Consider the following 12,106-nt stretch of genomic DNA (forward strand, 5'->3'; position numbering starts at 1 on the left):
AAACTGGATTTCTTTGTTCTTGTCACGAATTTCAAAGTTTGCTTGTAAGTCTTGCAAAAGATTCTGGCTTGGAAGAAAGATACCATATTGCTCCCTTTAAATTGGGACAACCAAACCTCTGTTGCCTCTGCTATCCGGACTAAACCAGAGCTGCCACATCTAAAGTTGTTCTCTGTTTTGGCATTTATTTTTACCTAAAGGCTGCTACTTGGCACAAGGTGTCATCCACTTTGAAGTGAAAAGAGAAAAAACAGACGGGTTGTCTGCATACAAGACTTCTTATCAAATATGTGTTTCCTGAAGATAGACCCCAAACAAAGGTTTCAGTAGCAGGAATCGCATAACTAATGGCCCTTCACACAGAGTGAGCATTCTCCCAGCATGTGAGTGCGGGAAGGGCATTTTAAGTGTTTTTCTGTCCTCTCGAAGACCACCAGCATCCATGGCAGTCCTGACAGAAGAGAAGCTGGTGGAACAGGCAGAGATGCCCGTCTGCTGGTGCCAAGGACGAGGGAGGGGCTTCCTGAGGCAATATCATATCTGGGTTGCAGCTGGTAAAGTACATCATGGTTAGAACTACCATAATGAAATCTGAGCCCCCGCCTCAAAGTATCTGGAGGTGTCCCTTTTGTTCAGACTTCCAGTGTGAAGCAGTGGCGGCTGCTCCCGATGCGACGTAGTAGTATGGAATGGGGGGCATAAATACACCCAAAATATAATTATATATATGTATATATATATCCAAAACAGTCTTTCTCCAAGGAAAAAGCGTGACACAGCTTCGGGGGATCAGAAGGGCAGCTTTAATGTTGTAAGAAGCGCAGGTAATTCAAGGATCTCTGAAACGCATGGCAGACGCGTTTCAGCTTAAATCAGCTTTCCTCAGTGCCCATTTCAGCTTCCTCGTTGTTCCCGGGGGTTAATGTCTATGTTGTTTAAATAGTGATCACATCGTCACGTGATCACTGACCCCTCCTCTGCTTCATTCCTGTAAGGCGCCTCGCGCTAGTCCTTTTCCAGCACTGCATTCTGGACGTTGGAGTCCCGATAGCGCCAAATTCAGTGACTGGACCGCTAATGCACCATGTGGTACCTCCAAATCGTGTTGGCCGGCTCTTCCTCGTCGCCGCAGCACTGGAGAAGGTAAAGTCCGTCTCTCTGTCCTCCTTCTACAGGCAAATTCAGTTTTGCCTCCTCTCTCCCCAGTGCAGAACTTTCATCATGTGGGGCACCGGGGGAGCTATGCGTGGCATTTTCGTGCGGAAACCAAAGGGTGCAGGCAAAACGCGTTGCTCCTAATCGAGAGGGCGGTCACGAACCAGCCTCTGCTAGCTGGCAATAATATCCAAAACAGTCTTTCTCCAAGGAAAAAGCGTGACACAGCTTCGGGGGATCAGAAGGGCAACTTTAATGTTGCAAGCAGCGCAGGTAATTCAAAGATCTCTTTAACGTATGGCAGACGTGTTTCAGCTTAAATCAGCTTTCCTCCGTGCCCATTTCAGCTTCCTCGTTGTTCCCGGGGGTTAATGTCTATGTGCCCGAACGGCTGAACAGAATTACACCAAATTTGGCAAAGTTGTAGTCCTTGGTTCAGCCTTTTGCTTATATGCTGTAAATCTGTTCAGTAGTTCCTGAGAAAATTACAATTAAAAGTACATAAATATTTCTATAGCCTCGGTGGATCCGCGCATCTTGCGCGCACTCTAAGCGCACCATCCCAATCACGCGCTGAATGCTATTTGGCTGTCAAATGGTTGTAAACATTGGAAACTAGGAAGTGTTGGCAGCCATTTTGTGCTGCAGTAGAAGCGAGGATCTAGAAAATAGTGGGACAAGTGTTCAACGCGTATATAGGGGGCATGAAAGAAATATTTTGATCATCTAGACCTGCTTATGGGGTTCCACACGGACCCCTAGGTTCCCACATTTTTTTTATTTTTTGGGGGGGAAAAACTGAGAAATGTGCGTTGGGTGCATGGATCCGCCGTAATATAAATAAAAACGAAGCGGAGGCTCCTGTGCTTGTTTAAAAATTAGCTACCTGGGAGGGCCAAATCCCGGGGTCTAAAATATTACATTTGATGGGGGTCTAGAGGGGCCCTGTAGCCCGGGGACCACCATTCCTCGGTGCTACAAAATAAATGGCTGAGAGAGCTCAAAGGTCCGTCTAAGTCCCGGGGATTACCACCCTCCAGGGCTTTTTATATTTTGAGAGGGGAGCCGCGTGGTCTCCCATCTGGAGCAGTCGAAAGCCTTGAGGAACACCACCCTCCAGGAGCGGCTCATGCTGTGTCTCGGGGTGTCTACCCCTGGGACACTGTTGTTTGCTATGGCATGGTGGGAGTTGAGATGTCATCAGTGATGTCACTGACCATGTCATGAATGATGTAATATGGGACATCATCACCAGTGGATTGCGGGCACGAGAGTTACAGTTAGTACAACTAACTATAACGGAGGAATTTCTGTGGTTTTATATGAGTCAAATGTCCAGCTAACTATAACACCCCTGAAACCTATGGTTTTTTCAATGAATTTCTAAGGTTTTTTAAAGAATAATTCCTAACTATAACCTGCCTGAAAGATATATATATATATATATATATATATATATATATATATATATATATATATATATATATATATATATATATATATATATATATATATATATCCAAACACAAAGAGTTGCCCCTAAGAGTAAGGCCACAGGTACAAACTTATTTTCGAATCTTTAATGCTGACAGCTTCTGCAGACACAGGGCATTAGTTCCATGCAAAGTTCATCGCCATACACGTTTCAAGAACCCTCGTTCTCTTCGTCAGTGGCTTAAATCCGCAATCTTCACCCAGCTGTTCCTGCACGCCTTTTGATTCCCGGGACAGCCCCAGTGGGCGGAGCCAAACCTTTGGCATTCTGGACCCGGTAGTGTAGGAATAAATTGTCTCCTGTGAGTGCTCGGTGAAGTGCAGTTATTAAATAAATACAATCCGCAGTGGGTTGCTGAAAGTCCTGCTCACCTCTGCTGCACTTAATTCAAAGCTGGCAACTCGAGTGTAGATCTCGATGTCAGGACGTAGCTGCTTTTTGCCACATCTCGAGCCCGCTTCCATGCGGTGGGCCAAACTCGCGGCCGAGCAAAGCCGCTCAATATCCAAACACAAAGAGTTGCCCCTAAGAGTAAGGCCACAGGTACGATCTTATTTTCGAATCTTTAATGCTGACAGCTTCTGCAGACACAGGGCATTAGTTTCATGCAAAGTTCATTACCATACGTGTTTCAAGAACCCTCGTTCTCTTCGTCAGTGGCTTAAATCCGCAATCTTCACCCAGCTGTTCCTGCACGCCTTTTGATTCCCGGGACAGCCCCAGTGGGCGGAGCCAAACCTTTGGCATTCTGGACCCGGTAGTGTAGGAATAAATTGTCTCCTGTGAGTGCTCGGTGAAGTGCAGTTATTAAATAAATACAATCCGCAGTGGGTTGCTGAAAGTCCTGCTCACCTCTGCTGCACTTAATTCAAAGCTGGCAACTCGAGTGTAGATCTCGATGTCAGGACGTAGCTGCTTTTTGCCACATCTCGAGCCCGCTTCCATGCGGTGGGCCAAACTCGCGGCCGAGCAAAGCCGCTCAATATCCAAACACAAAGAGTTGCCCCTAAGAGTAAGGCCACAGGTACGATCTCATTTTCGAATCTTTAATGCTGACAGCTTCTGCAGACACAGGGCATGGGTTGAATACAACACCACCAAAAATAAACAGAAACTTCTCCAAAGACAATTTCATATAATGCATTGCAGTATGTCCATGATATATAACATGTTCAAGACCAGACCAGTGGTTTTGAAGTTTTATTTATATAAAGTACACAAATATATTCAATGACCGGCTCACATCACGCCCGGAGGCTGACCCCTATTTCCAGTTTCCGTGCCTTATCGAGGCATGCAGATTGTATCTGTTCTGGAATTTCCAATATCCTTGGTGCCTTAGGAGTCCATCTGTAGTTGGCCCACTAAGATTTGTAGACGGCGCATTTTCAACACTTCATGCTGGGTTCTATATTTATAGGACTCCTTCATTGGGACCCATGGCCCATGTCTACTTTTGTAATACTTTCAAGCAACTCTAGATATTGCAGTGGTTGAGTGGCACTTGATACATACCCTGTAGAGATGTGGATGTCCCCATTTCAGCGTGCCAGTGATTTTTCAATTTCTTGAATCTTGTTTTTCAACCATTGGTTGTGAGCCTTTTGAGCACCCTGGGCAGTCAGGTAACCAGTGAGCTTTCAAATTGAGCAGATGGCTTTCGGCCACTGAACATGTCAATACAGACAGCGCCCTGATGAAATACTTGCTTATCTACTGTCTACTTCCGAAACGCTCATCGGCGCATTTCTGTTTATGAAAATATATTCTTAGTATTGTATTTATTTATTTATTTATTTTATGTAGTTTATAGAGCGCACAGCTACCCCCGAAGGGGTGTCCCGGCGCTAAAAACCTGAGCCTCTAAAGGGGAAAGGGAGCAAAGAGCAAGGAGGAGCAGTAGGGTGACTCAAAGTGCGGAAAAGAGCCAAGTTTTGAGTTTGGCTCGGAAGATGGATTCGGAGGGACAGAATCTCAACTCGATTGGTAGGGAGTTCCACAATTTAGCGGCAATGACACTGAACCCTCTGCCACCCATTCTAGATAATCTAAAACGGGGAGAGATCAGGAGGCGGAGGTCATTGGATCTCAGGGATCTGGTGGAGCGGGATATCGAGACACGTTTTTTCAGGTAGTTGGGCCCGCGGTCGTTGACGGCTCGATAGGTGAGGGTAAGGACCTTGAACTGGATGCGGCTGGCCACTGGGAGCCAGTGGAGTTCCTTACGATACGCAGAAACAGATTGGCGGTAGGGGATGTTACCAATCAGTCTGGCTGCAGCATTCTGGACAATCTGCAGCCGGCCTACCAGATACTGGGGGGCACCAGCATAGAGGCTGTTAGCATAGTCCAAGTGGGACGTGATGAGGGCTTGGGTAACTGTACGGCGGGAATCCAGGGGGAGATAGGAAGAATTTTTCTGATCATGCGTAACTTCAGGAAGCAAGCAGAAGTCACTTTATTAATCTGAGTTTTGCATGATAGGGAGTCATCAAACTGGAAACCCAGATTCCGGGCCGAGTGAACGGGAGATGGGGCGGGATCAAGTGCCGTGGGCCACCACCAAGTAGGGGGGATGGAGGCTTTTTGATTGAAAAACAGTACCTCCGTTTTATCTGCATTCAGTCTGAGGTGATTAGCGGTCATCCAGACACTGATGTTGTTGAGGCACTGGCGGAAGTTGACGAATGCGGAGTCCGAGTGGTCCCTGAAGGAAAACACCAGCTGAGTGTCGTCAGCATAAGAGACCACCCTGACTCCGTAGGACTCCACAATGTCGGCCAGTGGGGCAAGGTAGACGTTGAAGAACAGGGGGCTAAGGGCAGAACCCTGTGGCACCCCGCAAGACAGGGGTCTTTTCTCTGACTTGAAGGGTCGCAACAATACCCTCTGACTTCTTGTCGAGAGGAAGGACTCGATCCAGCTGAAAGCGGTGCCACCAATGCCTATCTGTTTAAGTCGGTCAAGGAGGATAGGGTGGGAGACCGTATCGAAAGCTGCGGACAGGTCGAGGAGGACCAGCATGGCCTCCTCGCCCCTGTCCACGCATTCCCGAATTGTTTCGGAGACTTCCAACAATGCCGTCTCAGTGCTGAATCCAGCTCTGAATCCGGATTGTGATTCGTGCAGTAGAGAGTGGTTTTCCAGATATTCCGTGAGTTGCAACTGCACGGCTTTTTCCAAGACTTTTGCGGGTTTAGGGAGAAGTGAGATGGGGCGATAGTTAGCAAAAACAGTGGGATCTGCATCCGCTTTTTTTAGGATGGGAATCACCAAGGCCTCCTTCCAGGTGGTCGGGAAGAAGCCATGATGGAGGGAGGCATTTAGTAACACAAATGCACCTATATTATGACTTATTGTGTTTGCCTTTTTTGTGAATGTTTTTCTCTGTATGTTAACTGTTTACTTGTTTTGTACTGTTTTGCTTAGTCTCTGGTCTCGTTATTTGTACTGTGAAAAATCATGTGTTTTGTATGTACTTGTTCAATTATAGTATTTTTGTGGGTGCTACTAGAGTACCACATATAGGAATATCTATGGTATGTATTTTCCTTTCTGTTTTTATGTATAAAGCACATTTATACATATATATTATATATAAAAAAAGAAAAAGAATCATTGAATATATTTTTGAACTTTAGATAAATAAAACTTCAAACCCCACTGATCTGGTGTAGAACAGTTTATATATCATGGACATAATGCAATGCATTATATGAAATTGTCTTTGGGGAAGTTTCTGTAAATGTTTGCCTTGTGATTTTCCTGCTTTCTTCTTGAAACTTATCCAGTTCAGTCAGGGACCCTCTTTGTTTTCTAGTTTAATCCATCATCGTTCTTTAGCTCAATTTGCCAACCCAGTTCAGACCTAGCCATTACGAAATAAGTCTTTACCTTGTTCCTCATGGGAACAATCCAGCACGAGCTGCCAAGCCAGGACTTCCCTGGACCAGAAACAAGCATCCTGGAACAAGTTTCAGGGTAACACCCCTCATCAGCCAGGCTACCTTCAATTCAGTGGCAAAGTGAGCAAAGGACCCACGTCTGGGCATACCCTGCCAGATTAGGGTGCACAAAGCAAACAAAAGGAGATGATGGATAGAGAGCTGAAACTTTTCAGACACACACCCCAGTCACAGATCTGGGTTGAGTCCATCATCATTCTTTAGCTCAGTTCACCACCCCAGTTCAGACCTAGGCATTTGCAAATCAGTCTTGACCCTGTTCCTCATGGGAACAGTCCAGCCTGACATGCCAAGCCAGGTCTTCCCTGGACTGGAAACAAGCACCGTGGAACCCATTTTAGGTTAACACCCCTCATATGTAAGGCTAACTTGAATGCAGTGGTAAAGTGCGTAAGGGACCACGTCTGGGCATACCCTGCCAACTTATGGTGAACATAGAGAACACAAGGAAATGATGGACAGAGCGCTGAAACTTTTCAGACACTCACCCACAGTCACAGCTTTGGGTTAAATCCTTCATCGTTCTTTAGCTCACGTCACCACCCTGGTTCAGACCCAGCCATATGCAAATCAGTCTTGACCCTGTTCCTCATGGGAACAGTCCAGCCCGAACTACCATGCCAGGTCTTCCCTGGACCGGAAACAAGCACCCTGGACCTGGTTTTGGGTTAACCCCTTCGCTGCGTCAGACGGCTGGGGGCCATCTGATGCACCAGTGCTCATGTGCGTAGGGCGGCCCCCGGCCGTCCTCGCACATGGCACAGGGAATCCCTCTGGTGTGGGCACCATAGTGATTCCCTTTCCCCCCCCCAACAGCCTCGAGGGCTGGGAAGAGCTTCCCCAACTCCGAGGCTGATCCCCTGGTTTCCCTGAAATGACGATCAGCACGCATGTCGCGCTGACCTAATATCAGTGAAACCGAACCTGAAATGAACCAAGAGGCTCATTTCAGTTTCACTTTCCACATGCTCAGGGGGCTAGCTCAGTCTCCCGAGCATATGGGGGGGCAGATGGGGCAGTAGCCCCCAATTTGTCCCCCTTGGGGCAGAATGCCCACTAGAAACCAGGGAGTTTTTTAAATTGATGTTGGGGACAGAGAAATGTCAGTCTTTCCGCCCCCCAGTTCGCAGACGGGGGCAGTAGTCCCCAATCTGCCATAAGGGTGGGCAGAAAGGCCACTATAAACCAGGGATTTTTTTGTGATGTTGGGGTGGGGGCTGCCCAAAATGGGCATGACAATGCCCTCACCCTCAGTGAAATTCCAGTCTATCTGCCCCCCGGGGGGGGGGGGCGAAAACCTACTACAAACCAGTTTTTTTTATTGATGTAGGGGTGAGGGCTACCCAAGATGGGCCTACCAATGCTCCCACCCCCAAAAAAATAGCCACAGTCTTTCTGCCCCCCCCCCCCTTGGGGCATATCGGGGCAATCCCTCTTCGATTCTCCCACCAGGGCAGCAGAATGCCCTCTAGGCACAGACTTGTTTTTAGCAAAGCCAGCACATAGGGAAACCTAGCAAACCTGTACATTTTTGAAAACTAGACACCAAGGGGAATCCAGGACGGGTGACGCGTGTGCCTCTCACTAGGTTTTGTTATCCAGAATCCCTTGCAAACTTCAAACTTAGTAAAAAAACATTTTTATCGGGAGACCTGGGGGAACGCTGGGTGGTAGGAAATTTGTGGATCCATGGAGATTCCCAAATTTTCCCACACATAAATGTGAGAACATTTTGATTTTGTCAGCTAAATTTGAGGTTTGCAGGGGATTCTGGGCAGGAAAACGTTGGGGGTGTCCACGCAAGCCATACCTTTGCTGGGCTCCCCTGGGTGTCTAGTTTTTAGAAATGTGTGAGTTTGGTAGGTTTCCCTAGATGGCCGCCGAGCCCGGTGCCAAAAACCCAGGTGACCCCCTTGGAAAACCAGGTTGGTTTGTGATAGGACATTTTGAACTCTTCTCAATACATTTTGGGCCCTTGCCTGTCGTGGGTACTTGGGGCACCCATATGAGTAAGGTACCATTTTGGGGGGCGTGGCTTAGCACGCAATGGCGATAGACGTGCCTGGGTAGAGCTCCTGCCTGAGCTCCCCTACTCCGGGACATTTCTCCGACCCAGACCATCCTGTTTGGTCTGAGACTGCTGGCGGAGCTGCCCGCACTCCTTGACCGCGCACAGACCGACTTTTGAGGGGATCGGTTGCGGGGCTCCGCACCGAGGTCAGCGGCGCTGTTTCACCCGGCGTGCCTGTGACACCGCTGGGGACGCGAGTACGCGAGGCCGCGGCTTCGTGCGGCCTACCGGGCCTCACACTGCGGCCTGCCGGAGACGACCCGGTTGCTGGGGGACGCGGCTGGCGCAGGATACATCGACTCTAGTCCTGCTGTGACCGGAGCCTTCCTACTCCGTCCCCCGGAGAGCCTTGGAGAAGGTGACGACGGGCCGAAGACGGCCGGAGCCTACAGCGGACCTCACCTGGAAGAGGCGGACCTGCGGGGGCGCGGAGGCGTAGGGGCGAGAGCCCGACCCTGGACACAGCCAGAGCCGAGGTGCGTGAGCGGTGCGGCGGCGCCGAGGAATGAACGGAGCCCTCCTCCTTCACCTGTTCCCTGACTACACGCTGCCTCCCGCCGCCGACACTGGCTAGAGACCCCTGGAGCCCGCGAGACCTCGAGACGCAGTGAGTCATTGCGCTGGGGAAACCCACACACTAAAGGCCGCGGGGGACACTGGCGGGGCACGGACATTCATAACTGCCGGCTGAGCCCCTGTGCACCTGCAGCACCTCTACCCTGTAAGACGCCCTAACTGCGGAGACGGCCCTGGTGGGACTCGGGCTGTATCAGGGAACATTGCGGGATATCCGCTCTCAGGAACGGAGTTAGCGGGCCCAAAACGCCTGATTGCCAAGTGGAAACTGGGGGCGCTAGAGTGCTTATGAGACCTGCGCTGCTCTCTCACTAACGACCGCGTCTGACGCGGCAAAGGACATTCACTGACTGCTGGCCAAGCAGGAACAGCTCGTGGGGTCTGCTGGACAACTGGGTGGGAGGCTGCCTCTCCCCTCCCTCCACCTCTGAGATCCACTGGAGCGCACCCTGGTCCTCAATTGCAGCACGAAAGGCTCGGAGCTACAGACAGCGCCCTATACACCTGAACTACCGGACGCACTACGGCCGAGACCCGGCGGCTCATCTGCTTCCCGGTGCTTACTCAGCAGGACGCAAACTGCGCTCACGGCACTACCTGTGCACACTGCCTGCCCCATGTCTGGAGGGGTTATGACACGAACCGGAACGGGGAGCACATCGGTGAAGGGGAAAACGACGAAGACATCATCCAAGATGGATGCCGACCACGTGGCGTCGAAGCTGGATTCGGTCCTGGCAGCTATGGAAAGAATGGAAGAGTCCCTCCAACAGACGCGCACCTCCTTGGAAACTAGGATAGACAGTGTGGCAATAGACCTGACTCATCTCAGAGCTGACCACAAGAAACTGCAGGAACGCACCACGACACTGGAGGGCACGGTGGCAACGCTGGAACCGAAGGTGACCCAGTATGACAGACACATACAGGATCTCCTCAACCGGGTGGAATTCTTGGAAGAATGCGCAGAGGATGCTGAAGGACGGGCGAGAAGAAACAACATCCGCTTGGTGGGCATCCCGGAGAAATGGGAGGGGATGGACCCTACGCAGAGAGTGGAGGACTGGCTACGAGACCTGCTGCCAGAAGGCACGCTGTCGCCCCACTTTGTGGTAGAACGTGCCCACCGAGTGCCCACGAAACCCCTCTCGGCTGGCTCGAACCCCAGACCTATCATCCTACGAGTCCTAAACTACAGAGACCGCGATGCGATCTTAAGGGAAGCCAGGAAGCTGGGTGAGATCCGAATTGACAACACTACGGTAATGTTCTTTCCGGACTACACAGTACAAGTGCAAAGACAGAGACACTCTTTCTTGGAGGTGAAGAGAAGATTGCGACAAGCTGGACTTAAATACTCGCTGCTCTTCCCTGCCAAACTACGGGTGGTGGCGAAAGATAGGACACACTTCTTTGTGAACCCTGATGAAGTTGAGGCCTGGCTTGACGAGAACATGCCTGACGTACCTAGACGAGCGCAAGGGACTGGCACCATGGAACGCACACGAGGTGCTCGTAGACGCCGCTGATGCAGAGCTCCCACACCTCCCGGAGCTCGAGGATCACCGGCTCATTCCCCATCTGCGCACGAGAGGATGCAAGGACAACAAGACGCTCTCCGCAGTGTGGCGGAAATCAGCAGCTCTCCGGCTCCATCCCCTGCCCTGAACACTAGCCCGGCGCCCCTCCAGAGCGATGATGAAGCGATCTATGGATTGCCGGACTCCCAACGCACGGACGATCTGCCAGACATCACTCCACAAACTGTCGACCTGTTTGGCTGAGCTGGCCCGAGCGGTTTCCCGCCTTTGTGCACTGGAGCGACCAGGACTGCACGGGTGCTTCATGGCCCCCTTTGCGAGTGAAGGACTGCACAGATGCGAGCTGCTGGACCCCGCTCTTCTTGAGACCCCGAACTTCAGCCAGGTACTGTGACCACCACACACACGCGATCTAACTGCGCACTGCTGCGTAGGGTCACCTTTTCTGCAATGCTGCACGCGCCGGCCAGCGCTCCCCGAGCCATCCGGAGAAAGAGATCTCCTCCTGGACGCATAGCCCCCACCACTTGCCACTTGAGAGTACTGCCGGCCTCGCCCTGAGAGACAAGACCCGGGCAACTGCCAGACAGTGATGGCCTCCCTACTCTACCCGGGAGGGTTGCTGCGCACCTATTGAACTACACTGCAACTGCTATTGTTATACAATACGCCACACGATAACCCCTAGAACTGTATAGTTTACGAGCTCATTTGAGAGTTTGGATGGCGACATGTTGTGCAGCCGACCTTTTGGCATTTCAGGTTATGTTGCCATGTTGAGGCTTTATGTTCCCCCCCTTTCCCTACCCCTCTATACCACTGGAGATCGTCACACTCAATACTGAGACCATGGAGCGGAATAGTGCTGGGGACGGGACTTTGGGCTTGGCGGGAGGTGCTGCTTGGGAGTCTACCGTGCGGGGGGGCTGGAGGAGCTTACACATAGAAACGCTATGTCTGAGATCTGGATATGCACCTGGAACATCAGGGGAATGCACACACCAGCTAGGAGTTACCAGATCTACTCCTACCTAAAGAGACACAAGATAGGCATTGCGCTACTTCAGGAAACACACTTGAATAAGACAGAGATACTGGCATTACACCGCAAATGGCGCGGACAACTTTATGCTACAACCTACTCCTCATTTGCCCGCGGGGCACTGATATGGGTCCGCCCTGGGACCCCCTGGACAGTCACGGACACTGCATTAGACCAGGAGGGCAGGTTTGTTGCAGTGCAAGGCAGGCTGGATGGCCAGCAGATAGTGCTGGCATCGCTGTATGCCCCGAACACTGATCA

The sequence above is a fragment of the Lissotriton helveticus genome, chromosome 3_1, assembly GCF_964261635.1.
Source record: "Lissotriton helveticus chromosome 3_1, aLisHel1.1, whole genome shotgun sequence".
In the NCBI taxonomy this organism is placed as follows: Eukaryota; Metazoa; Chordata; class Amphibia; order Caudata; family Salamandridae; genus Lissotriton; species Lissotriton helveticus.